The 24879-nt window shown below is 41.5% G+C and overlaps 1 protein-coding gene and 1 long non-coding RNA gene across 15 annotated transcripts in view; one reads left to right on the plus strand and one right to left on the minus strand.

Moving 5' to 3' along the window:
* Window positions 1-2065: 2065 nt before the first annotated feature.
* LOC116275933 lies at window positions 2066-8230 on the minus strand. The gene is made up of 3 exons (XR_004185377.1): window positions 8143-8230; window positions 7591-7957; window positions 2066-2149 (listed from the first exon to the last, which is right to left on the minus strand). It is a non-coding gene; the product is annotated as an uncharacterized LOC116275933 (long non-coding RNA).
* The window catches only part of CEP128 (centrosomal protein 128), a 449960-nt gene continuing 427223 nt past the window's right edge, over window positions 2143-24879 (plus strand). For 3 of the 14 annotated variants that reach the window (XM_021941914.2, XM_021941922.2, XM_021941925.2), the window contains exons 1-2: window positions 7929-8090; window positions 10128-10283. The gene's annotated coding sequence lies outside the window, so the exon portion shown is untranslated. Of the gene's footprint in view, window positions 2272-3750; window positions 4487-4828; window positions 4938-7890; window positions 8091-8293; window positions 8423-10127; window positions 10284-22493; window positions 22641-24879 lie in introns of those variants that run through there. The other 11 variants (XM_021941920.2, XM_021941923.2, XM_021941927.2 and 8 more) reach the window with 8 other exon arrangements.

The following is a 24879-nucleotide window of genomic DNA, read 5'->3' on the forward strand; positions in this document are numbered from 1 at the left end:
GTTGCATTTTTCTGTTTCTTTACATGCCTGATAATTTTTGTTTGGATGGCAGATATTGTAAATATTACCCGTTTTGGGCACTGGAATTTTTACATTCATGTAAATACTCTTGAGATTTAGGCCGGGCGCGGTGGCTCCCAGCACTTTGGGAGGCCGAGACGGGCGGATCACGAGGTCAGGACATCGAGACCATCCTGGCTAACCACGGGGTGAAACCCGTCTCTACTAAAAGGCCAAAACTAGCGAGTAGCGGTGGTGGAACCTGTAGTCCCAGCTACTTGGGAGGCCTGAGGCAGGAGGAATGCAAAGTGAACCGGGAGGCTGCAGTGAGCTGAGATCAAGCCACTGCACTCCAGTCCAGCTGACAAATGAGACTCAAATCTCAAAAAAATTCTTGAAGTTTATTTATCGAGATATAGAATTCCTTGAAGGAAAAGAATGTAGGTTTATGGACCCACCTCGGTTTTGAGCTTTATTAGGTGGGACTAGCAAAACATATAATCTAGGGCTAATTATTCTCATTCCCTAGGCAAGACCCTTCTGATTACCCAGTCATTCCATGAATTGTAAGTGGCTTCAAATCCCAAGCACAATTGGGAAGGAGTCACTATTCCTGGTCCCCTGTGAGCAACAGACCATTGCGTTTACCTCCTCAAATCTTGCTGAGTTACTTTTTTTTTTTTTTCCTCCAGCCTCATTTTTTCATTAATGTGTGGGATTAGTGCTCTGCTAAATCTTCCATGGAGACCCTTACTGTTAATTTTCTCCACCACACAAAGCTCTCTACATCCTGTAGTTTGTCCTGCAAACTCTACCTAACTGCATCTTCCCAAACTCTCAGCTTTGTCTCCCCAGTATAAAGAACCCACTGGGCTCTGCCTGGGTTCCCTCTCCTTGCACCATGACCTGGAAACTCTCTCAAGGCAGTAAGTTATGGCAATCATAAGCCTTGCTTTATTTGTTTCCTGTCTTTCAGGGATCATGGTCCTTCTTGGTATGATAACCACTGCCTTGAAAAGCATTGTTTCATATATCTTGCCTGTTTTTTTGGTATAATTCTGGTGGGAGGGTAAATCTGGTCTCTGTTACTCCACTTTTGCTGGAAACAAAAGTGGTACGCTGAAATCCATAATATTTTACATCAAGATTTAGACAGCATGAAATTGGCTTAGTGGCAATTATAATGTAGGGAAAAACTCTTATGCCTACAGTTTCAGTTCAGCAAATTGGAACATGCCTTAGGGCTAACCATGTTCTCATAGTGTGCTCAACAAATTGCTCAGCAAATTGCTATGACAATTAATAAGACAATTTTCTTTCTTTAGCATCACCTTTAAAATGGGGCAAATAAACACATGAGACGAGATGATGATCAATCTTTGTGATCAGGTTAAAGAGAAAAGTGCACTCAGGTCCCTTAAACACACACACAAAATCCTTTCAAATGTAATGAATGAGAATGGCTATAGAACACTACTTTTTCCTTCTCATAGAGGAATTATTAGCATGGTTCAAATATTAGAAAGTGGTGTTAGGCAATTTATGTCTCTGTGTGTTTTATCTTTTTTCAAAAAGTACCCATTAAAGTGAAGCATTCTATTAGCTCCATTCCAGAACCTCTTTATTGATTAGCTATATTGCTTAACTACAGAAATGTTTTGCAATTTTGGTTTAGTACATTACTAGTGGCTCACTTTGACCTAAATGCATATAAATTGCTGTGTTTTATATCTGTGATGCTCTTGGCAGTGATAATTATCTATAATTAGTAAGTGTGTGGCTGAAAAGAACTTCATGGGATCAACAGAGCTTCAGCACAATGAATGGCTAAAGATTCTTTCAGCAGTACGCAATATTATCCTCGCAATATCTTGTTTTTTATCTTGACTCTTCTTAGACTTGAAGGTAACTTGCAAACTTGATATAGAAAGAGTCAACAATTTATGATTGTTTTCTGTCTATGTAAAGAGAATGAATTTCACCACTGACTTGACTGAGAGAGAATTTTGAGTAGTTCCATTTAGTCCCACATAATCAAGATTTGGGGGATTTCCCTTTTACTTACCTATGACATCATACTTGGTGTCTTCTGTCTTATGACTTATAACTGTGCAGTGATACTACAAGGGAGCTTGACCATCTGTGTTGGCTAGAGGGAACAAAGCAAAATCCAATGATGTAGGTGGTCATCACTTGTGCTGGACAGTCACCAAGAACAATGCAGGCTACTTTTGAAGTAACATCCTCCTCTGATGCCTATGGGCAAAACAGGTAGGTTCAAGCTGTAAATAGCACTTGCTTGAGTGGAGGCTGGGCACTCTGTCAACATAGGCTTTCTCCCTACACCTGCAGGTCTGCCTCCCCAAGCTCCTATTCCTCCCTTTCCAGGACCCCCTTCTTCTCTGTTCTCACATTCCCAGTCAGGAATCTCTTTTCTTTTGCGGGGAATCTCTTTTCTTTTGTCCATGGTATTTCTTTCCAAATCATTTGTTTATAGCATGACTCCTTTGTGACAGCAGGGTTGGCTTCATGGGTCTGTGACCTGTGCAATCACTCAGGACCCTGTATTCAGCAAGGCCCAGTGCTTAGTTTAATGCTGTGTTGTTGCCATTTTGACATTTTAATCAGTTTTGCAAAATGGCTTAACATACTCATTTTTCACAGAGTCCTACAACAAATTACACAGCCTGTCCTATCTGAGAATGTTTGTGTTTAATACTCATAAGCCAGGAAGAAAATGAAGTATTTTCTTCTTCTTTTTCTTCCTCAATTCTTCTCCCTTTCTGCTTTCTGTGGTCACATCCCATTTCTAAGGCCATAAGTGCAGAACAACGTAGCTGACAGAAATGGAGATAAGGGGAGAGCCACGGTGAAAAAAAATATAAACATTTGAGGAAACTTTTGGTATTTCAAATATAGTTTTGTGTCACATGGACATAGTGTGCTGTTGTATTAGTCCATTCTCACACTGCTATAAAGAACCACCCGAGACTGTGTAATTTATGAAGAAAAGAGGTTTAATTGACTCATAGTTCCATAGGCTGTACACAAAGCATGGTTAGGGAGGCCTCAGGAAACTTACAATCATGGTGCTTCGAAGGGTGAAGAGGAAGCAAGCACCTTTTTCACATGGTAGAGTGGGAGAAAGGGAGAGTGAAGGGGGAAGTGCTACACACTTTCAAACAACAGTTCTTGTGATAACTCACTCATTATTATGAGAACAGCAAGGGGGAAATCCACTGCTGTGATCCAATCACCTCCCACCAGGTCCCACCCCCAACATTGGGGATTGCAATTCCATGTGATATTTGGGTGGGGACACGGAACCAAATCATATCAGCTGTTGTTGTTTCATAGTTGTATAAATTTGGGTTATTGGTGAAATACAACTTCTGTCCCTTCTCCTTGAAACAGCACTACCTCTGTCTGCCACCCACAGCTTCTTGCATAACAGCTGTCTTCCCTTCTCTACATTTATTCATTCTAGATGAGTTGGGTTAGGATGCTCAGGTCAATGACTAGCCCCATTCCAGAACCCTTTTATTGACTAGCTCATCTAGGCATTTAATGTTTTGTATGGTTCAAAAGTGTTTCTGATGAAACTGCTCAAGAAACTATATCTAGAATTAGCATCTTGGATCTTACATGCTGGTGATCTCATTAATGTAACCTTAGTCAAGGCTCTTTAGATTTCAATCAACAGAACGAATCTTAGGCTTCAAAACGGAAATCATCATGAGGCAACAAGGTATTAATACATTCTTTGTTCTAGAACAAAATAATAGAGTACCAATATTCATGGAACTAACATTTTTAGGATGTCATAGTATTTGTCAGCTTACATATAAGGGTAGCTTACATTCAATAATGCTTACCATGAATTATTAGACACTAGGCTTAGTGCTTTACACACATTAATTTATTTTATCCCCCAAACAACGACAAACGAAGTACTACTTTTATTGTCCACATTTAGAAGAGGAAGAAATGAAGACACAGAGTGATTAAGTAACTTGTGTGAAGTAATATTGTTGATAGGTACTATCATGGACTTGGATCCAAGTGGTTTGGGTCCAGAATCTGTGCATTTAACCACCTCCAGTTGCCTCTAGTGTATCGTGAAAAAACAAGTACAGGAAATACAAGTAGGAATAACAAGGCTTGAATCCAGGAACTTGGAAGTTGTCAGGAACCGGGGCTGTATTCTCTTGGGCTTATTTCCTCGTAGTTGTGTAGTTTATTTCCTCTCACTGCTTTACTCACTTCTGTCTCTGCAGGTTAGCATTATCAGCTGCTTCTTGAACACAGGTGAAGATGGTCACCTCTCTGTGGCAGCCTCAGCTCTTACCTGTACATCAAGACTATTCTAGCAACAAATTGGGAGCTTGAGTCCCCATTTTCAATTCTCAAAGGATAAAGAGCCCAATTGGCCCAAATGGTCTCAGGTGTCTGTCTACTGTTTGTCTAATCAGCCACGGTGAGACAGGTAGGGGCTTTGTATAATATAAACAAGGCCATGGGGGCCCAACACTGTGGGTAGAATCATTTCCAGTTAAGGGGTGATGTGGGTGAGGCATATCAAAAATATCTCCCGCAGCTACCTCAATCCAGGTATTATGTAATGAGAAGATCATTGATGACACTAATTCTAAACAGGTACAATTTTGGGGAAGACATGTTGAAACCTCAACCCCCAATGTTACTGTTTTTGAAAATGGGGCCTTTAAGGAGGTAGTTAAGGTTAAATTAGGCTATAGTATGAAGTTCTAATTCAATATAACAGGTGTTGTTATAAGAAGAGAGAGAAACCATGTATGTGCTCATACAGGGAAAAGCCTATTTGAGGATGCAGAGAAAAAATGGAAGCCAAAGACAGAGACCTTAGGAGAACCTGAACTTGCTGACACCTTGATCTTGGACTTGCAGCCTTCAGAACTGTGAGAAACAAATTTTTGTTGTTTAAGTCACCCATTCTGTGTTATTTAATCAAATCCCTAGTAAACGAATACATAATGTAACCTCTGTGTGCCCCTACTTATAATACATGGTTTGCAAAGCGTACTGCAAATGATACTTGTATTAGTTCATTTTCACCCTGCTATGAAGAACTATCTGTGACTGGGTAATTTATAAGGGAAAGTGGTTTAATTGACTCACAGTTCTGCATGGCTGGGGAAGCCTCAGGAAACTTACAATCATGGCAGAAGGGGTAGCAAACACATCCTTCTTCACATGACGGCAGGGGAGAGAAGTGGGCAAAAGCCTCTTATAAAACCATCAGCTCTCCTGAGAACTTACTCACTATCATGAGAACAGCATGGGGGATCTGCCCCATGATCTAATCATCCCTCACAAGATTCCTCCCCCGACATGTGGGGATTACAATTCAAGATGAGATGTGGGTGGGGACACACAGCCAGACCGTATCAATACTCTTTGTAGGTTTCTCCAAATCTAAGCTCAGATGATTCTGCTTGAGTATGGTATTGTGTTTGTATAATGTGTGTTGGCCACACTGATTAAAAGTAATACATATCTTTGAGAGTTATGAGACAATTTCAGGTAAAATCTATTTTGTTGGCTTTAACTTATTTTGTCTATTTTGTTAAGACACAAAAAACGAAGATTCAGTGATGTGACTTAACTACTTTTTTTTTTTTTTTTTTTTTTTTGAGATGGAGTCTCGTTCTGTCACCAAGGCTGGAGTGCAGTGGCACGATCTCAGCTCATTGCAACCTCTGCCTCCTGGGTTCAAATGATTCTCCTGCGTCAGCCTCCTGAGTAGCTGGGATTACAGGTGCCCACCACCAAACCCGGTTAATTTTTGTATTTTTAGTAGCAATGAAGTTTCGCCATGCTGGCTAGGCTAGTCTCGAACTCCGGACCTCATGTGATCTGCTCACCTTGGCATCCCAAAGTGCTGGGATTACAGGCTTGAGTCAGCGCCCCCGCCCTGACTTCACTACATTTTTCTGGGATGCCATATCTGTTGACCAAGAGCACACCATAGCTGACAAACAGCTGCTATGAATTTAATAACATATTTAAGCATTTCTTGATCAAAATGAACTAAAAACAAACAAACAAACAAAAACCTGATTTTTAACCCTTTGGTGCCAGTTGTGTCCTGTGGTGTTTATTTGGTTGATATCACTTTGAAAAATAAAGCCTCTATAATAGAATCCAATTCTCTAAATATCGTTGAACCAGGGAGGAAAAGCTGTGGACTATCAGTTTTTATTAATGTAGCTCAGGATTACATTAGCTCTTTTGGTAGACATTTCTCCTGCGGTTGATCTGATTATCACTTCTTCAGAAAGTTTCTCTTTTATGTCTTTCCATAGAAACCTACGCAGTATTCTATTACACAGAGATTTGTAGTCATTTATTAGTCTTTTTCTCTCACATGGCTCTGAGCAATTTGAAAGCAAGGTCTATGTTGTTTATTTATTTTCACTGCACCTTCAGTGTCTAAAACAATGTCTGGATCCTGGAAATATCCAGCATACATTTACTGAATTATTTGAATGAATAGAATTGTTTTAAAAGTTAAAATGTTAACAAATAAACAGTTATTATTATGCCTCTGCATGCGTATGGGGCAATTTTATGGCTGTTCTGAATTACCTTAAACTCTGTCCGGTGGAGTGTATTCTTGAGGAACAATTTCAACTAAGCAGCTTGAAATTGTAAATGCATAGGAGGTCTTTAGAAGAATTATTTTATGTTGAAACCAATATGAGATAGTTTTATGTCTCAGTTTTGGCTAGACAAAAATATTCGAATAATTCGACTCTATCAAATTTATGTGCTAATTATTTATGACTCTGCCTGTTGCGGGGGAGGGATAAGGAGGGACGGAAGGAGAGAAAGGTGGAGAGAGAAAAAGAGACAGAGAGGGGGATATGAACGGAGAAGGGCAAGTGAGGAAAGGGTGAGAAGAAAGATGAAAATTTAAAAAAAGGTTAGGTCCCTTTGAAGGGCTAATAGAGGAGACCAACTGGGAAATGGAGTATAGAGCACAGAATTATTACATTAAGGAACGCTTGTTATTAAACATTATCTAGCTCTTCTTCATGTAGCCAGGAAAGCTTTCACACATCAGGTAATACTTGAGTTTAGCCTCAAAGGAAGGGGAAGTGGTCTTTTTGGCGGAGAAGAAGGGCAATTTACATGACTAATTTGTTACTTCTTAGTTTTTCCAAAGTTCAGTTTTTTTATTGAGGTTTTCATTCTCTTCGTGACTGAAACCAACTCCCCTGAGTGGAAAACATTTCTTTTATGTTCTAGAGTGAGGGGATGACACCTAGACTGAAGTGGCAGCAGTAATGAGCTGACAGCCTCACATCTACTTTCGGTGTGCGGGGAATGAGCCATAGGATCTTAGGCAAGTCCCTTCCTCTTTCCAGGCCAAACAGGTTGGACTACATAATCTTCTCTGTTCCCGTCCGGTTCTAAGAATTTGTGAGTCTTTGGAACAATATACTGGACGCTGGTATTAAGGGAATTTTTACATTTCAGTGCTAGAAATTGTCCTTCCCTGTCCTCCCACCGCTCCCTTGCCCTTTTTCTACCACTTCCCCATCTTACCGTAGTCCTCGGGGACTCCTTTTGTTCCCCAGGGAGTAAAATTACAGTCAAGGTTAAGGAAGCATTTTTATTCACTTTCTATCTGGAGTTTGCCTCCTACAAAGGAGGCTCGTCCTTTAAAAAAAAAAAAAGAGCAGGGCAAGAGGGCGCGGCCGAGGGATCAGGCTTCTTTTCCGGGAAAGTTACCCGAAGGCCAGCTGTATGTCATCCTGGGATTTGTAGTTCCTTTTCCGGACCCTCTCCCTTGGTAACTCCTTGATGGTGAGGCCGAGATGGACTACAACTCCCAGAGGGCCAAGCGGCGGCAGCGGGGTCCTGTACTCTTGCTGTGGCTGGGCGGCTAGTTCAAGTTGCCATAGCTGCGAGTCTGGGGAGAGCAGAGTCGGTTGAGTAGCTGCGTTTGGTCAGTTGCACCTTCTGGGTCACTGGTAGCCGCGGGAGCCGGGTGGGGCCTAGGCGATGATCCGGCATTAAGGAGCTGGGGTCATCCTCCGTCTCAGGTACCTGCGCCCACCTCCCCCTTGCCCTTTTCCGACCACTTCCCCGTCTTACTGTAGACGTTTTAGTCCCGCTTCCCCTCGTCCCAGGGGTGGGGACCTCGGAGCGGCGCGGGATCTGGGGTGGAGCCGTGGATAGGTGGAGTGTGTGCAGAGGTGAGGGGAGACGGCGCGCCTGTCATCCCGAGGCCTCCCTCCCTCGGCAGGGGTGTCCGCGGTCAGGTCCTGGCCAGGTTATCCAGCGAATCTGGACTGCATTGTCCTTCCTTTGGGAGCAGCTTGCTCTACCGCTAGCATCTGTGAAGCTTTAAGGGACAGGAGATTGGACTCATTCGGTAGGTCCTTCAGAGAACCGTCTGACATTTGCTTGCCTGTCCTGCTATGGAACTTATTTTTTTTTTTTTTTTAAAATACCTGTTTTGTAGTCACAAAAAGCTTGCTACTCTCGGGAACGCTGTATTAGTGAGCTCTTTTTCCCGTGCCATCATGGGAATTGCCCCAGCCTTAGCTGTTAGCTGTGCCTTAATTGAATTATTTCGTAAAAAATACCTGACATTGAATCCCAGCTGCATCTTTTATTGGTTTGATGGAGCCAATCTGTTATGTAGGCGTCTGGTAAAACTCTGCCATTAATTGCAGCACTGATTTGAGTATTATGTAAAGTATCTAGCACAGTGCCTGGCACCCTGCAAGTGCTCAGCATTTGTTTTTTATTTTTATTAATTATGCAGATTAGTGTTGTCTAATACAAATACGGCGTGAGCCACGCAGGTGAATTTAAATTTTTAGTACCAACATTAAAAAAGTAAAAAGAAACTGGTGAAATTAATTTTAATAGTTTATTTAGCACAATATAGAAAAATGTTTTCAATGGAGTAATATAAAACTTATTGAGAGTTTTACTTTTTTTTTTTTTTTTTTTTTTGAGCCGTGATCTGGCTCTGTTGCCCAGGCTAGACTGTAGTGGCGCGGTCTGGGCTCACCGCAACCTCCATCTCCTGGGTTCAAACGATTCTCCTATCTCAGCCTGCGGAGTAGCTGGCCACCATGCCTGTCTATACGTTAAAAAAAAATACTTTAGGTCTTCAAAATCTGGTGTGTATTTTACGTGTATAGCATATGTCAGTTTGACCTGGCTGGAGCTAGAGCTCAGTAGCCATGTGTCTAGTGACTACTGTACTGGACAGCACAGAGATAAGGTTAAAACTTCGGCAGTTTCACATTGGCATACATAAATTTGGTTGTGCCTATGACTCATGGGTTATGGTGGCTGTTTTGTTAGAAGATTGAAGTGTGCAGTGTACCTGTGTTCTCTCAGCATATCTTGTCTGCCATTGCATAACCTAGGTCTCTTTGAACTGTTTCTTGACAGTTTTATTTTGATTAGCTTTTTCAGAATACCTTTTTTTTTTCTTGAAATGGTTTATAGATGTATTCCCAGATCTACCTTTTATGTAGACAACTCCCAGTTCTGTGGATCACTTCCTGTGGATTCCTAGAGATTGCTTCGAAAGCAGTCACAAATAATTGAAAACATTTATATCCATAGCTCTTTCCTACAACCAAAGGCATTTTACTTTTATTTATTTAATTGTAGCACTGAGTATGGGAAGAACTGGACAGCTTATAAAATATTTCCTTTAGGAGTGTTAGACTGGCTTAGAAGTACCATTGGGTCACCACACTCAGAAGTAACATGTTAACTGTATTACCTGACTTAGTTACCAACTTATAGACATGCTCATGGCGTAGTACTTTTGGCTAGACTTGGGCTGCGGTTCACACTGGAGCATGAACTCTCTGGCAAGCCCCAGGGATGACCAGGCATGGAAGGAAGTCGCCAGTGACAATATGTTGGCTGGTCACTTGGATGTGAAGAATTGTAGTGAGGTCACTTGGGCTTTTGAATGATTCTAGAAGCATTTTCTCTGTTCTGCGTTATGCCATAGTCTGTACATAGGGACCTAATTTTTATATTTCATTATTTAAAAATGTTTAAAGTTGTAGGTATGTCTTACCCCTTGTTTCGTTTATTTGTAGGTGGTTTGGGGAAAGTCTAGGGGCAACCAAAGATCATCTGCTTGACTAGGCCCTTTGCCCTGAACCTCATGAAGAAATGATAGGAGGAAGACATATGTGCCTAAAAAGAGCGTTGAGCTCAGAGAAGAGCAACTCGGAGCTTTGGGGGTGTGCTTTGTAAGTATGCTTTCTCCCTGCATTTCGGAGATAACACATGTTTTTGCATATTTATGGTGGAAAAGACTGTGCCAACAAATAGAGTTTTGGGAACAAGAAGCCCCTTTCTAATATATAATATAAAAAAGTATAGAATGGTTGTGTATACAATGTTACAAACATTCAGATGAACAAACTAGTTAAGTTGAGATGTCCTTAACCTTAATAAAAGCAACAGTGATGCAGCTGTTTCTATTAAACAAGAAAATGAGAACCTATTTTGTCTCAGGCACTCTGTCAGGCACCTTTTACAGGCATTATATAATTCCTTTATCATGCTTTTACAAAGGAGGCAGTTGAGTCGCAGGTTATTTGATTTGTTTGGGATTCTGGAGCCAAAAGAGTGGTCATTGTTTCCAGGTCTTCTGACTCCAAATTTCAGTCCCACCCACTGCCAAGAGGCTTCATTGCTGTTTATAAGTGCCCTCTAATAGAGTTTGATTCATATTCAACATTTTTGGGTTAAGTGTACCATATATGGCAGAGTGTGTAGTTATTCATCTCTTTCAATGTTCAAAAAGTTATATTATCTTAGTTTTTTTTTTTTAAATATAGTAGTCCTTATATTATTATTGAGGTAAGAGATCATTATAATTTATGATTTCCATAAATAAATTCAACATGAATTATAATTGATAATTAAGGGTGTAATGTTAAAAGTTTAAATTTACAACATAGATATAAAAATTCTGAACCTTTTTTTGGATTTCATATTGTGCTTCAATAAAAGGTTCTGAAACGTAGAGGGGAGACACACTGTGGCCTTGCAATACCAACACTGTGTGGTGGGGCGTGGTGGCTCACACCTGTAATCCCAGCACTTTGGGAGGCTGAGGCGGGCGGATCATGAGGTCAGAAGATCGAAGCCATCCCTGGCTAACAAGAGTAAAACCGTCTCTACCAAAAAATATAGAAAAATTAAGCTGGAGTGTGGTGGCGAGCTGTAGTCCCAGCCTTCACCCAGGAGGAGCTGAGGCAGGAGAATGGCGTGAACCTGGGAGGCGGGCTTGCACTCCAGCCACAGGCAGCAAATGAACTCCATCTCAAAAAAAAAAAAAAAAGAAATACTACACACTGTGTATAAGATCAATGGTGTACAAACTTTATAGGATTAGGCCAGGTGCATTGACTCATGCCTGTAATCCCACACTTTGGGAGGCCAAGGCAGGAGGATCACTTGAGCCTAGGAATTTGAGAATACCCTGGGCAACATAGCAAGACCCTTCTCTAGAATTAGCCAAGCATGGTGGCATGCGCCTTTGGTCCCTACTACTCAGGAGGCTGAGGTGGAATGATTACTCGAGCCCAGCAGGTTGAGGCTGCAGTGAGCTGTGATCACACTACTACACTCCAGCCTGGGTGACAGAGTAAGATGCTGTCTCAAAAAAAAAAAAAAAAAAATTAGGATTAAATAATTTTAGAGCTGGATGGGGGGCCTATTAGGATAATTTGGTCCAGAAATTTTGGAAATAATATAAAAGTAATCTAGATTTATTAGATTATTAAAAACTATATTAGCATGTATATTATAGAATACACTATCCATGTAATGTCTCTGGGTTGAATCTGATATGAAGTAGTTTCAATACATTCATACTGTCATATAGTGTGTTTTTGTTTTTTGTAACAACATCGTGTTACAGGTCAGCACTTAGGATTCAACCTTGTCTCTTTTAACAGACACATAGTATCCCAGTGATTAGATACATTTAATGTATTCTTATCCAGTGGATTTATATTTTTTTCTTACTCTTTTACAAGTATAAAAAAATTCATTCACTCTATTGCCCAGGGTGGAGTGAATGAATGTGCTCATGGATGAATGGATGAGTGAATTAAAATTTCTGAAGAATTTCTACAGTGAAATTCTTATGCATATGTCTATATGTAAAATGTATCTATATAAACATCTTCTTTTATCTTCCTAGGATAATAGTCATAGAAATAGATTTTCTGGGTCAACATCTATGTATATTACGGATTGATTGATTGAGACAGGGTCTCACTCTGTCACCCAGGCTGAAGTGCAGTGGTGCGATCTTGGCTCACTGCAGCTTCTACCTCCCAGGCTTGAGAAATCCTCTCACGTCAGCCTCCCGAGTAGTTAGGACTACAGGTGTGCACTACCACACCTGGCTAATTTTGTTTTATTTTTTTGTAGAGACAAGGTCTCACTATGTTGCCCAGGCGCATCTCGAACTCTTGGGCTCAGGCAGTCCTCCTACCTTGGCCTCCCAAAATACTGTGATTACAGGCATGAGCCACTGCGCCTGGCCTGTATTATTTATTTTTACTTGTATTGCCAGGTTTTTCTCCAGAAAAGCTAATGTAGCTTTTTTAAAAAAAATTTTTAATTTTTGTGGGTACATAGTAGATACACATGTTAATATAGTTTTTTATAGTTAATACTCTTACAACAAGGTATAACTTTGCTAACCCTGTGAGAGGTTTTTTTCATCTGTATAAAACAGATAGACAAGAATATCATTTTATTATTTTAATTTGCAATTATTTAGTGAAATAACAAATAGCATTTGTTAAGGTCATTTGATTTCTGTGAATTGTCTGTTTATATATCTTTTGAGTCTTTTACAACCGGACTGTTCTTTTTCTTGTGTTTTTGAAAGAGCTGATTAACCCTTTGGTTCCCATATAACGCAACTATTTTTGTGAGTTTTTCTTTTAGTTTTTAAATCTTGTTTCTGGTATCTTGTTATCACTAATTATGAATGACCCTAAGAGGCTTATCAGGCCTTTATCAGATATGTACACCTCTCTGAAATTTCTATAATGCTGGTGCTTGGAGTATTTGGGAGATGGGAATATTTGTGGTTACATGAATCCATTTAATTCATTCTGATAAAGACCTTCCTTCCTTCCCTCCTTCCCTCCTTCCCTCCTTCCCTCCTTCCCTCCTTCCCTCCTTCCCTCCCTCCACCCCTCCCTCCTCCCTCCTCCTCCCTCCTTCTTCCTTCCTTCCTTCCTTCCTTCCTTCCTTCCTTCCTTCCTTCCACTCCAGCACTCATGCTGGAGTGCAGTGGTGTGATCTTGGCTCACTGCAGCCTCGACCTCCTGGGTTCGAGTGATCCTCCCACCTTGGCCTGTCAAAGTGTTGTGATTGCAGGCATGAGCCACTGTGCCTGGCTTGATAAACATTTAGAATCTACTCTGCCGACAGGGTTTGCTATGAAACAGGTGCTTGTGAATGGATGAATAAGTGCTTGTGAATGAATGTGCTCATGGATGAATGGATGAGCTTTAATTCTCTGCTTCCAGGCACTGGTCCATTTGATTCTGCCTCCTGCTCTGAGGTGCTGGACCAGGGTGGACTCCTGATGAAATCAGAGCAAAAATACAGCCTGGAACTGAGCCTGCTAGGCTTTGGTTGTGGAATAGAGATGTCTGTGTGGAAGAAAGCTTTCTACTTTTTTGAGTTTGGGCAAGTTAACTTTTGGAAGCTGTTTCCTTACCTGTGATATTGGTTACAGCTATGTTTACTCTACAGGGCTGTTGTTGGGGTTAAATTAGTTAATACAAGTAAAGTGCTTAGAACAGGGCCTGGCACAGAAACGGGCCATTTAATTGTTGAGTTATTAATATTATTGCTTCTACCATGATGACCGCCACCACCACTACCATCATTATTGTGTTCTTTAAAAACGATTAATTTCTGTTTCACTTAAGCTAGCTCATGTGTGTTCTGTTTTTTTGGGGGGACTCACAGCCTTAATTACAACAATAAGTACTTTATTCTTTTTTTTTTTTTTTTTTTTTTTTTTTTGGTAGACAGAGTCTCACTGTGTCACCCAGACTGGAGTACAGTGGTGCAATCTCGGCTCACTACAACCTCTACTTTCTGGGTTCAAACAATTCTCCTGCCTCAGCCTCCCAAATGGCAGGGATTATAGGTGCTCAGCACCACACCCAGCTAATTTGTGTAGTTTTAGTAGAGACGGGGTTTCACCATGCTGGCCAGGCTGGTCTCGAACTCCTAACTTCAAGTGATCCACCCACCTCGGCCTCCCAAAGTGCTGGGATTACAGGCATGAGCCACTGTGCCCACCCAAGCCCTTTGTTCTTATCAGCTTATTTTGCTTTTAGGGAAGAGTACCTTTACTCACTGGTACACCTGTTTTTTTTGTTTTTCTTTTTTTGCCTTTTCGCCACTGCCATTTACATGTAACAAGTGTATTGATTTAAAAGTTGAGTTTTGGAAATAGTCTTCTTGCCTGGATTTGAATCCTGGCTCTGCCACTTAAGTTACTTTGCTTCTTTAAGCCTTAGTTCTCTTTTCTATAAAATGGGGATGATAATAATAGTGTTATGAGGATTAAATGAGAGAGCATACGTAAAGCACTTAGTACAGAAATTAGTCCATAGAAAACCATAAATCAATAGCTATTATTATTTAAATAAAGTTGAACATTATTATGCCTTTGTATAAATGTAAGCAAGTAATATATCATAGTCTCATAATTTTACAGAAAAGCAAACTAAAACAAATTTTCTTTTCTGTCTTGGTTTATATATGTTTCCAGTTGTGGGGTCTCCTAGTTATTTAGAAGGTTGCTTTAAGGTGTGGTTTGAATCCAGGCTTTTGTAGCTGCTTAACTACTGGGAGCCTTAGTAGTTCTTCATTTGCAAAAAAGGGACTACTTTGTTCATTTAAGAAGTAAATATTAAATGTGCCAAACACTAAGACGCTATTCTGGAGCCTGGGAATAGATAAACAAGAGCTAGTATGTGCCCTTGGGGAGGTTAGAAATCCTCTTTGTAAGGTTGGCCTGAGGTTAAGCCAAGCTTTGCAGAGATACTTGACTGTATGCAAAGTACCTTTCATACCGAGGTGCTCAGGAAATGGTGATTCTCGCGTTTGTACCTCTGATGTTCTGATTTCCAGCTATGTGCGCCAATCGTTAAATCCAGTATGTTTCTACTTTATCGATGTTTTAAAAAACATTTCCTATCGATACCTTTAATTTTAAGGTCTTCTCAATAAACTTTTGCTAAAGGATGGTCTTTGAGTTCTTAGGCAAGAAATCATGATCTTCTTCCTGACCCTTAAAATTGGCTGTGCGATAGTTTGCTGAACCATCTGGTACTGCAAAGCAGTTTTAGGATGAAGGCCATTATTTGTGTAACTTATTAAGACAGGAGGCTTGAAAGCTGGGAATTAACTGCAGAGGGTAGGGAAAGTATGTCACAGTGTTTGCAGGAAAGAAGTGTAGCAAACTATCAGCCGGTGGTTGCACAGGACTCTCAACAATAAGTGCCTTGCTTGCATGGATCCTAATGGTAGATAGGGCTTGTCTGAAGTCTGCCATCTTATTTCTTGTATATTGGACCTGCCTGGCATCAGAGCCTCAACTATTTTGCAATCTGAGGCTTATTTCCCACACATAAATATTCCTTTCTAGCTACTAATCTCTTTCTTTCTTCACATATCCAGACTTCCTAAAAGAATGATTTATACACAGTGCTTCTGCTTTTTCACCTCCTGTTTTCTCCACAACCTGGCATCATCCTCACCTAAGCTGTTTTACTGAGACTGCTTTTGATACAGTCACTAGCACTTCCAAAGGATACTTTCTGTTCCTTTTCCTACTTGGCATATTTGTTGCATTCATCTCTCAGAGTTCAGTCAGCATTTGCCCCTAAACAGGCGAGACAGATGTCCCACAGTAATTTTAACAGGGAAAGTTTAACATACAGCAGCAGTTGGTAAACCATATCCCATGAGCTAAATTTAGCCTACCACAGGTCAAATGAAGCGACCCCATTCATTTGTAACTGTCTGTGCTTTTGTGCTACAGCTGGCAGAGGCTAATAGTTGTGGCAGAGAAAAAAAGTTTGCTGACTCCTGATATAATTAACTATAAGGGGATTATCTGTAAAAGGACAGAGATGACTCCAAAGAATCCCCTGGGCTGAGAGAGAGTGCCCAAAGGAGGAATAAATGGGAGAGGGCTCTCTTCAAGACTGGGATTCAGACCTTGTTGGAGAAGGTGTGGCTATAGCCCCCGAATGGTGGAGAGACTTGCTGACTTACTGGGCCATAGCTGATCCACAGTTGCTGGACAAGGAGGGGACACTGTTCCTAATTAAAGGCGGAGTGATGCTGGAAAGCAGGGAACCGCACCACAAATGATGGGCAGGAAACACCTCTCCAGGATGCTGGTAGGGTGAAGCAGGGGGATTGACTGTGAGGGTGTCTGTCAGATTCACTAAGAATCTGAGTAGGGGTTGGGTTACTGAAACTTGATGGGAAGCTGCCCAATGCAGGTACTGCTGACACTTGATGGAGTTGAGTACCACTGAATATCCCTCATACAGGATGCTGAAATGAAAATGCAACAAACGGAAAACATGGAACCAGAAAGAGAAGCCCCTTCCTCCTGCAGTGTCCTTTTAAAAAATAATTATTATGATTATGATTATTTTTGGTTTCAATAGCTTTAAGGCAGGGGTCCCCAACCTTTTTGGCACCAGAGGCACTTTTCATGGAGGACAATTTTTTTACAGACTGGGAGGCAGAGAGAAGGATGGTTTTGGGATGATTCAAGTGCATTACATTCATTGTGCGCTTTATTTCTGTTATTATTACACTGTAATATATAATGAAATAATTATGCTACTCACCATGGAGTCAGTGGGAGCCCTGAGCTTTTTTTTTCTGCAACTAGACAGTACCATCTCGGGGTGATGGGAGATAGTGACACCCAAAGTGTGTTGCTTAAGTCCATTCTACTCTGTAGTCTCATTTTGGTTGCTGTCACTGCAGAAAACCCTGCTTCACAAAGATAGGATGTTGGCAATGGAAGCAGGCTTTTTGGTGGACAAGGCAATCTCAGGATATTTTGCCTTGACTTAAATCCAGAACATACAGAGGTTTGAAGTTGTCTCATACTTTTAAGGCCAGAGTCATTTGCAGTCTCAAGAGGTTGATCCTCTTCTAGCATGGACAAAGTTGATTCACCTGATTTATTTACAAGTGGGTCATGGAACCATTTCTTCCCAATTTGGGGATCTTTGGTGGTTGAGAAGTATGTTGGTCTGTTCTCATGCTGCTACAAAGAAATACCCGAGACTGGGTAATTTATAAAGGAAAGAGGTTTAATTGACCTACAGTTCTGCATGGCTGCAGAGGCCTCAGGAAACCTACAGTCATGGTGGAAGAGAAGCAAACACGTCCTTCTTCCCATGGCATCAGGAGAGAGAAATGCCAGGCAAAGGAGGAAAAGCCCCTTATAAAACCATCAGATCTTGTGAGAACTCACTACTATCATGAGAACAGCATGGTGGGTAACTGCCCCCATGAGTCAATTACCTCCCACCAGTCTCTCCCACGACACATGAGTATTACGAGAACTACAATTCAAGATGAGATTTGGGTGGGGACACAGCCAGACCATATCAAGAAGTAATGCTCAAACTCCTTTGAAAGCTGAGATAGATGATCATACACCAGCTGGGAGAAAGGAGGCCCTGGCTCAGTCTCTTTCAAAATCTCTGCTAATATTTGAAACATGTCAAAACTCCCAATGTTCACTGGTTGCCCCCATAAATCTAGTTTGGTTTTGAATGCATCCACTTTATCTGCTGACTTGAACACAATTGTCATTTTCCCATGAAGGGACAGATTGAGTTTGTGGAGCAGGTTGAATTTGAATATGTCACACAAGTAAACAAGTTTTGCAACCCATTTGTCACTGAAATGTGCTGCCAGTAGTGACTATTTCTAAAAGAGCTCTCTGGAGCGGCTCTTGTAACTCAAAATCTCTGGCCAGTGACCTACCTTTAGAAAGCCATCTCACTTCTGTGTATAAGAGATGACGTGTGTACTCCGCATCTATCTCCTCACGGAGCTGCAAGAACAGACATGAGTTAAGGGCATGTACTTTAATGTGACTGATAATTTTAATCACATCCTGCAAAACGTTGTTAAGTTCAGGTGACATTTTTCAGCTACCCAGCATTTCTCCATGGATGACACAGTGCATAGACTCATATTCAGAAGCACCCTCTTTGACTTGAGTAGTGAAACCAGCAAGCCATCCAGTCATGGCAGCTGCTCTGTCTGTGCACATACCGACACAAAATGACCAATTTGGTTTTCCTGATATGTAGTCATTCAAAGACTTTAGTAGTTCTGCAGCTGTGGTGTTGGTTGGCAACAAAAGTACACATACGGTATCCTCATGCACATCCTCCTGAAAAATATATCGCATAAAAGCAAGCATTGGTGCCTTATTGTCAACATTGATAGGCTCATCAACCTGGATTACATACCACAATGACTCATTAATCCTCTTTAACAATTGTACCTCAGTATCCTCTGTTATTCATCAATTCATCTAGTTATAGTGCTAACCAAAAGAGGAACATGTGCTACCTGTTGAACTGCAGTCTATCCTAAAAGTTCATGACAAATGTCCTTAGCAGCAAGCAGGTCAACTCTTCACCAACAGTGAAGGACTTCTTAGCTCTAGCAATGTGGTTAGCCGCTAAGAATGATGCTCACAGTGCACATTCATTTGATGAAGTGGTGACCTTCAATAATTGCTTCTGTTCTTCGTGTTCATGTTTTTTTCCTTTGAAAAACTCCAAAGGCTTGTCTTTTAATGCAGGGTGCATGGTCTCCATGTGGTGAAGCAGTTTTGAAGGTTTTATGGCTTTATTGCATAGCTGGTCACCACATATACAAAGCAGGCTTGGAGAAGGTGAATCACCTGTTGCAATGAACTCTTAATTTGAGTAGGACTCTTGGTAATTTTTTTAAATGTAGTTTTCTTTTTTGTTGGCACTTTTAGCATCTTCTGCTGTCCCATCATTGGATCTTTCCCCCTTTTCAAAGAAGCTCTCCAGTGACGTTTGGTTTTTACTCATTTTGGCTAGGGTTAGCTTGTGGGCTTACCAAAACAGTGACTGAGACAAGCACATAGTGCAGGAAAGAGGTATGGACAGAAGTGGTAAATAAAAGAATGGGCAGGCCATGTGCAGACTGAAGTAAGTATCAGATTCTGACTTAAAGCCTGCCGCCAGATGCAGCTTGTCACTTGCTACTGGGTTTTGATATGAGTCTGCAAGCCATCGATTTACTAAGGTCTCTGTGCAGTCAAACCTCTCTGCTAATGGTAATCTGTATTTGCAGCCGCTCCCTAGGAATAGAATCACCACCTCAACTCTACCTTGAGTCATCAGACATTAGATTCTCATAAGGAACACACAACCTAGATCCCTCGCCTGCACAGTTCATAGTAGAGCTTGTGCTTCTAGGACAATCTAATGCCACCGCTGATCTGACAGAAAGTGGAGCTCAGGTGGTAACACAAGTGAAGGGGGGCGGCTGTAAATACAGATGAAGCTTTGCTCACCCACCCACTGCTCACCTGCTGCTGTGCATCCCGGTTCCTAACAGGCCATGGACTGGTAGTGGTCCTTGGCTCATGGCTGGAGACTCCTGCTTTAGGGTGTAAGTGGTTTTTGGTTACATGGATGAATTGTATAGTGGTAAAGTCTGGGATTTTAGGCACCTGTCACCTGAGTAGTGTACATTGTACCCAATGGGTAGCTTTTCATCCCTCAACCCCCTCTCACACTGCCCCCTTCTGAGTCTCCAGTGTCCACCCTACCACTCTGTATGTCTTTGTGTACCCATAGCTTAGCTCCCACTTATAAGTGAGAACATGAAATATTTGGTTTTTGATTTCTGAGTTACTTAGAATAGTAGCCTCCGGTTCTAACCAAGTTGCTGCAAAATACATTATTTTGTTTTTCTTTATGGCTGAGTAGTATTCCCATGGTATGCACATGTACCACATTTTCTTTATGCATTCATCAGTTGATGGGCATTTAGGTTGATTCTATATCTTTGCAATTGTGAATTGTGCTGTGATAAACATAGATGTGCAGCTGTCTTTTTGACATAGTGACTTATTTTCCTTTGGGTAGATACCCTATAGTGGAATTCCTGAATCAAATGATAGATCTACTTTTAGTTCTTTGAGAAATCTCTGTACTGTTTTCCGTAGAGGTTGTACTGATTTACGTTTCCAGCAGTAGTGTATAAACATTCTTTTTTCATTACATCGGTACCAATATCTATTGTTTTTTGACTTTTTAATAATGGCCATTCTGCTGGAATAAGGTTGTCTTATTGTGGTTTACATTTGGATTTCTCTGATTAGTGATATTGGTCTTTTTTTTTTCATATTTGTTGGCCATTTGTATATTTTCTTTTGAGAAATGTCTATTTATGTCATTTGCCCACTTTTTAATAAGATTACTTTTTCCCCCCAATATGTTTGAGTTCCTTGTAGATTCTGGATATTAGTCCTTTGTTGGATACATAATTTGCAAGTATTTTTTTTCCATCCTGCAGGTTGTTTATTTACTCTGATGATTATTTCTTTTGCTGTGCACAAACTTTTTAGTTTAATTAGGTCCCATTTATTTATTTTTGTTTTTGTTGCATTTGTGGTCTTAGTCATAAATTTGTTGCCTAGGCCAATGTCCAGAAGAGTTTTTCCTAGGTTTTCTTCTTAAGTTTTTATAGGTTTAGTTCTTAGATTTAAATCTTGAATCCATCTTGAGTTAATTTTGTATATGGAGAGAGACAGGGATCTACCTTCTTTCTTAGGAACACCTATGATTCTTAGGTTTGCCCATTTGACGTAATTCCATATTTCTTGGAGATTTTCTTCATATCTTTTCGTTCTTCTTTCTTTATTTTTGTCTGATTGATTTACTTAGAAAGACTTGTTTTTGAGCTCTGAAATTCTTTCTTCTTCTTGGTCTAGTCTAGTGTTAAGAGTTTTTGCTGCATTTTGTAGTTCCCTAAATGTGCCTTTCACTTCCAAAAGTTCTCATTTTTTTTTTCTTTGAAATGTCTGTCTCTTTAGAAAATTTTTCATTCATATCCTGAATTGTTTCATTGATTTCTTTATGTTGGTTTTCACCTTTCCCTTTTATCTTCTTGAATAACTTAATAATCAACCTTTTGAATTTTTTATCTGGTATTTCAAAAATTTCACCTTGGTTTGGATGCATTGCTGGAGAGTAAGTGTGATCTTTTGGGAGTGTTATGGAACTCTGTTTTTTCATATTGCCAGAATGATTTTTCTAGTTTCCTTCTTATTTGGGTAGACTGTTTCTTCTAATTATTTTTGAATTTGTTTTTGATTGGACAGGGATTTTTAAGAACTTTCTTCTCCTCCCTGCCCTGCCTTGAGGATATGACTTTAATGTTTATAGTTGATTGTCACCTAGTTTTGGCTTTGGGTACTTTCAATGCCAAAGACTCTGTATGAGTTTCCTGGTTATAGAAAATCTTTGTGTGATGGCTTTCTCTGATGCTGGTTATAGTAGCAATGTGCTAGGTGTGTGAACAGGTTTACTCTCTCCTGTGGGGCTGGAGTGAGAAATCTTATGACGCTTGCCTCATTCCTCAGTGGTATGCACTTAATTTTTTTTTCTGTTGTTTTATTTACTGGGTTGAACAGTTCAGGCTACAGGCCAGTAGGAGGTACCCATGGTAAAAAACAGCTACAACTAAAGCAGTTGGGTAAATGCGGTATCCCAGTGGTGGGCAGAGGTCACAGCCTTGACAGAGATGGCTGGGGAAGCTCTCAGTGAAATGCACTGAGGTCTTTTTGTGGGCAAGGGAGGGAGCCACCACAGCCTCCCTTCCGGGCCACCAGGAAAGTGATCCATCTCCCAGTCACACTCTGCATGAAGTGCTCTGACTATTCCCATTAGACAGGCACCTCTTTTCATCTGTGTAGAGGGGGATCGTGACTCTGGCTCTCTTGCAAGCCTGAATCTGGAGGACACTCCTCTTGTGGGGATGCAGCCACCCTAAAGTGTTATGGAAAGGCTGTCTACAGATGCACCCATGCCATGCTCCTGTGGGAGGAGCCCCAGCTGTGTCTGCAGTGCTGAGAGAGGGGGAGAAAAGTCCCCTTCTCCAAGATCCTTCATGAGCACCAAGGCTGCCTGACAATTGGGGTAGAGCCGCATACTTCCCCTACTGAGCCCAGCACTGCACCTGTGCCTCTGCTGAAAGAAACTTCCCACAAGTGGAAAGTTCAGGGACTCAGAGCCTGCAGTCTGGTTTCTTTTGTCCGATGGAGTGTCTGCCTTCTTAATGTGGTACGCTCCCCCTTACTCTAGGAGTAGCAGTTTCTCAGGGCCAGACTACTGTGAATCTTGCTGCTGCTCTGGGTCTAACCAACTCGTGGGGCTGCCACACTCTAGGCTGGTGCTGGAGAATGTCTACAAGGGATCCACTGCTGTGAACTGTCCTCCAGTTTCCCAACAGTGAGTACTAGCATGGCTCTGATGGGGGTGAGAGGAGAATGACACACTCTGTGAGATTTCCTTGGTTATAAATAGCCTTAGTGTGTTGGCTTTCTCAAATGCCAGCTGTAGTTGCAATGTACTGGGCCTGTGGACAGACTCAGGGCCTCCTGGTTAACCAGGGTGATGCAGGCAATGGTGGTAGCTGAGGTCATGCATAATGTTTTCTCTTCCTGAGCACTATGATGTCCCTGCAGATATTGTAATGGGCTGTGCTGGTTTGCTTCCAGCCTGTAGGTGGTGCTTGCAAAAGAGCACCAGTTGCAGTATTAGTGGTGGGAATTGTGCTTGCCTTTTGTTACCCAGGGGAGGTACTCTGGTGTCTCAGGCAATGGGTGGGGCCATGAAGCATGCAAAAGTCTCTGTCGTGTTAGGCTACCAGAGTAGGTGGATGGGCAAAGCTAGTCGGAGCTGGGTCAGGCAAGTCCACAGTCTGGCTCCCCACATTCGAGTGCAAACAGTGGCCCCAATGGGGATTAGAGGACAGTTCCCTGGTCACAGGGGTAATGTTCCAGGGAGGAACACAGCTACCTCTGCTGTAGCGAAGAATCCACAAGGGGAAGGATGGGGTAGCAGGTGGCAGTAAGCCCCACTCAGCTCCCATGAACTTGGCAAGGCAGGTCTCATACCCACGGTGTTGTGCTAGCAGTAGCTAGCTGGGTTCCCGGCAGCCCTCAAAACTGTCCCAAGCCATAAGTGTTCCCAACTGACACAGAAACCAGCTTTTAGGTTGTGCACCTCCTGGTCAGCCTGTGAAGTAGAGGCTCCCAGGTCCTGTGCCTGCAGCTCTAGCACACTTTCTGCCCACTCCTCGGTTCTGACCAAGGGCGTTTGTCCCCACTAAAGATTATATCACAGGTCTCAGTTGGGAGCTTCTCTCAACCTGTGACCACTGTCTCAGTTAACCAGCAGATTTCAGGTGAGGTCCCTTGTGAGGTAGGATCACGAATGGCTTCCCTCTGTCCCTGCTTGGGTCTGGGAGTAAACATGGTTCGATGCTGCTCCTTTTCATAAAACCTCACTGCTCCCTAAGTCAGCACCAGCACTGGGTAGGGTTAAGGTGTTCTCCTGTGGCCTGGATTGCTCGGCTCCCCAGTGGGAGAGTGTATCATGGAGGCAGTCTCTCCCCACTCATGCTCTGGCAACTACCAGTTTTCCTCCTGGTTTATCGTGTAGACTACTGCCCACTGCTTCTTTCAAAGGGTTTGTGGTTTCTTTCAGTGTTTTTAAGTTCCTGTGTTGCTTCTTGGAAGAAAATTCGTAGCATGACTTTCTGCACACAGTTTTGTTTTTCCAAGTGGGAGAGGCATGCCAACGATGCCTCCATTCCACCGTCTTGGATTTAAAAACAACAACAACAACAACAAAAACAACCCTTCCATGACAAAGTTTAACATTATGCTAGCTGCAAAGGAGAAATATTTAAAGGCCTCAGCTCTATTTGTGAAGAGCAGACAATGAAGGATGGATTTGGAGTTGAAAGGCAATTCATTGATTACTGGGAAATTGTAAGTTTTTTTTTCTTGCTGTTTTGAAACCCTTCTTTTCATAACTTCTGTTATATAGTTTCCCCTAGTTTTCCACCTACTTTTCATGTTTCTTCTCAATCTCATTTGCCACCTCCTCTGTCTGCCTTTTGTATATTGGAGTTCTTCTGGGGTTTTCTTTGGTTCTACTTCCTTTCTCACTGTGCATTTTTTTCTTGGTGATCTTATCCACCCCTATACTGATGACTATCAAATATTTCCTTAGACTCACATATCCAGTTGCTTATTAGACATCTTTAGTTTGGTGTTTCCTCCCTGAAACACAAATTGATCCTCTCTTTATAATTGAAGCTTAGACAAGTTCAATTTAGAACATATGTTCTCCTAAAAGCTCTTTCTTTTCATTGATTTCTTTGCTCAGTTTAATAGTTCAGGATCCATCCAGCTACCAAAACCTGGAACTTGTGATTCATCTTTTACTCTTTTACCTTGCCCTCAGAGTTAATTCATCCCTGCTACACTTTATTTCTGCTGCCACTGGCTTAGGTGCCCACCATTCATTACCTAATAGATTGCAACAGCCTCCCAGCTGTTCTGCTGTTGATGTGCTTATTACCGTGTTACTCTCCACTCAGGATTCTTCAGTTTTTTTTCTTTAGTTATAGTAGTGGCTTTCAAATGTTTTTATTTTCTTTTGAAAATAGTAGAATCAT

This window comes from Papio anubis, chromosome 7, assembly GCF_008728515.1.
Source record: "Papio anubis isolate 15944 chromosome 7, Panubis1.0, whole genome shotgun sequence".
Classification (NCBI taxonomy): domain Eukaryota; kingdom Metazoa; phylum Chordata; class Mammalia; order Primates; family Cercopithecidae; genus Papio; species Papio anubis.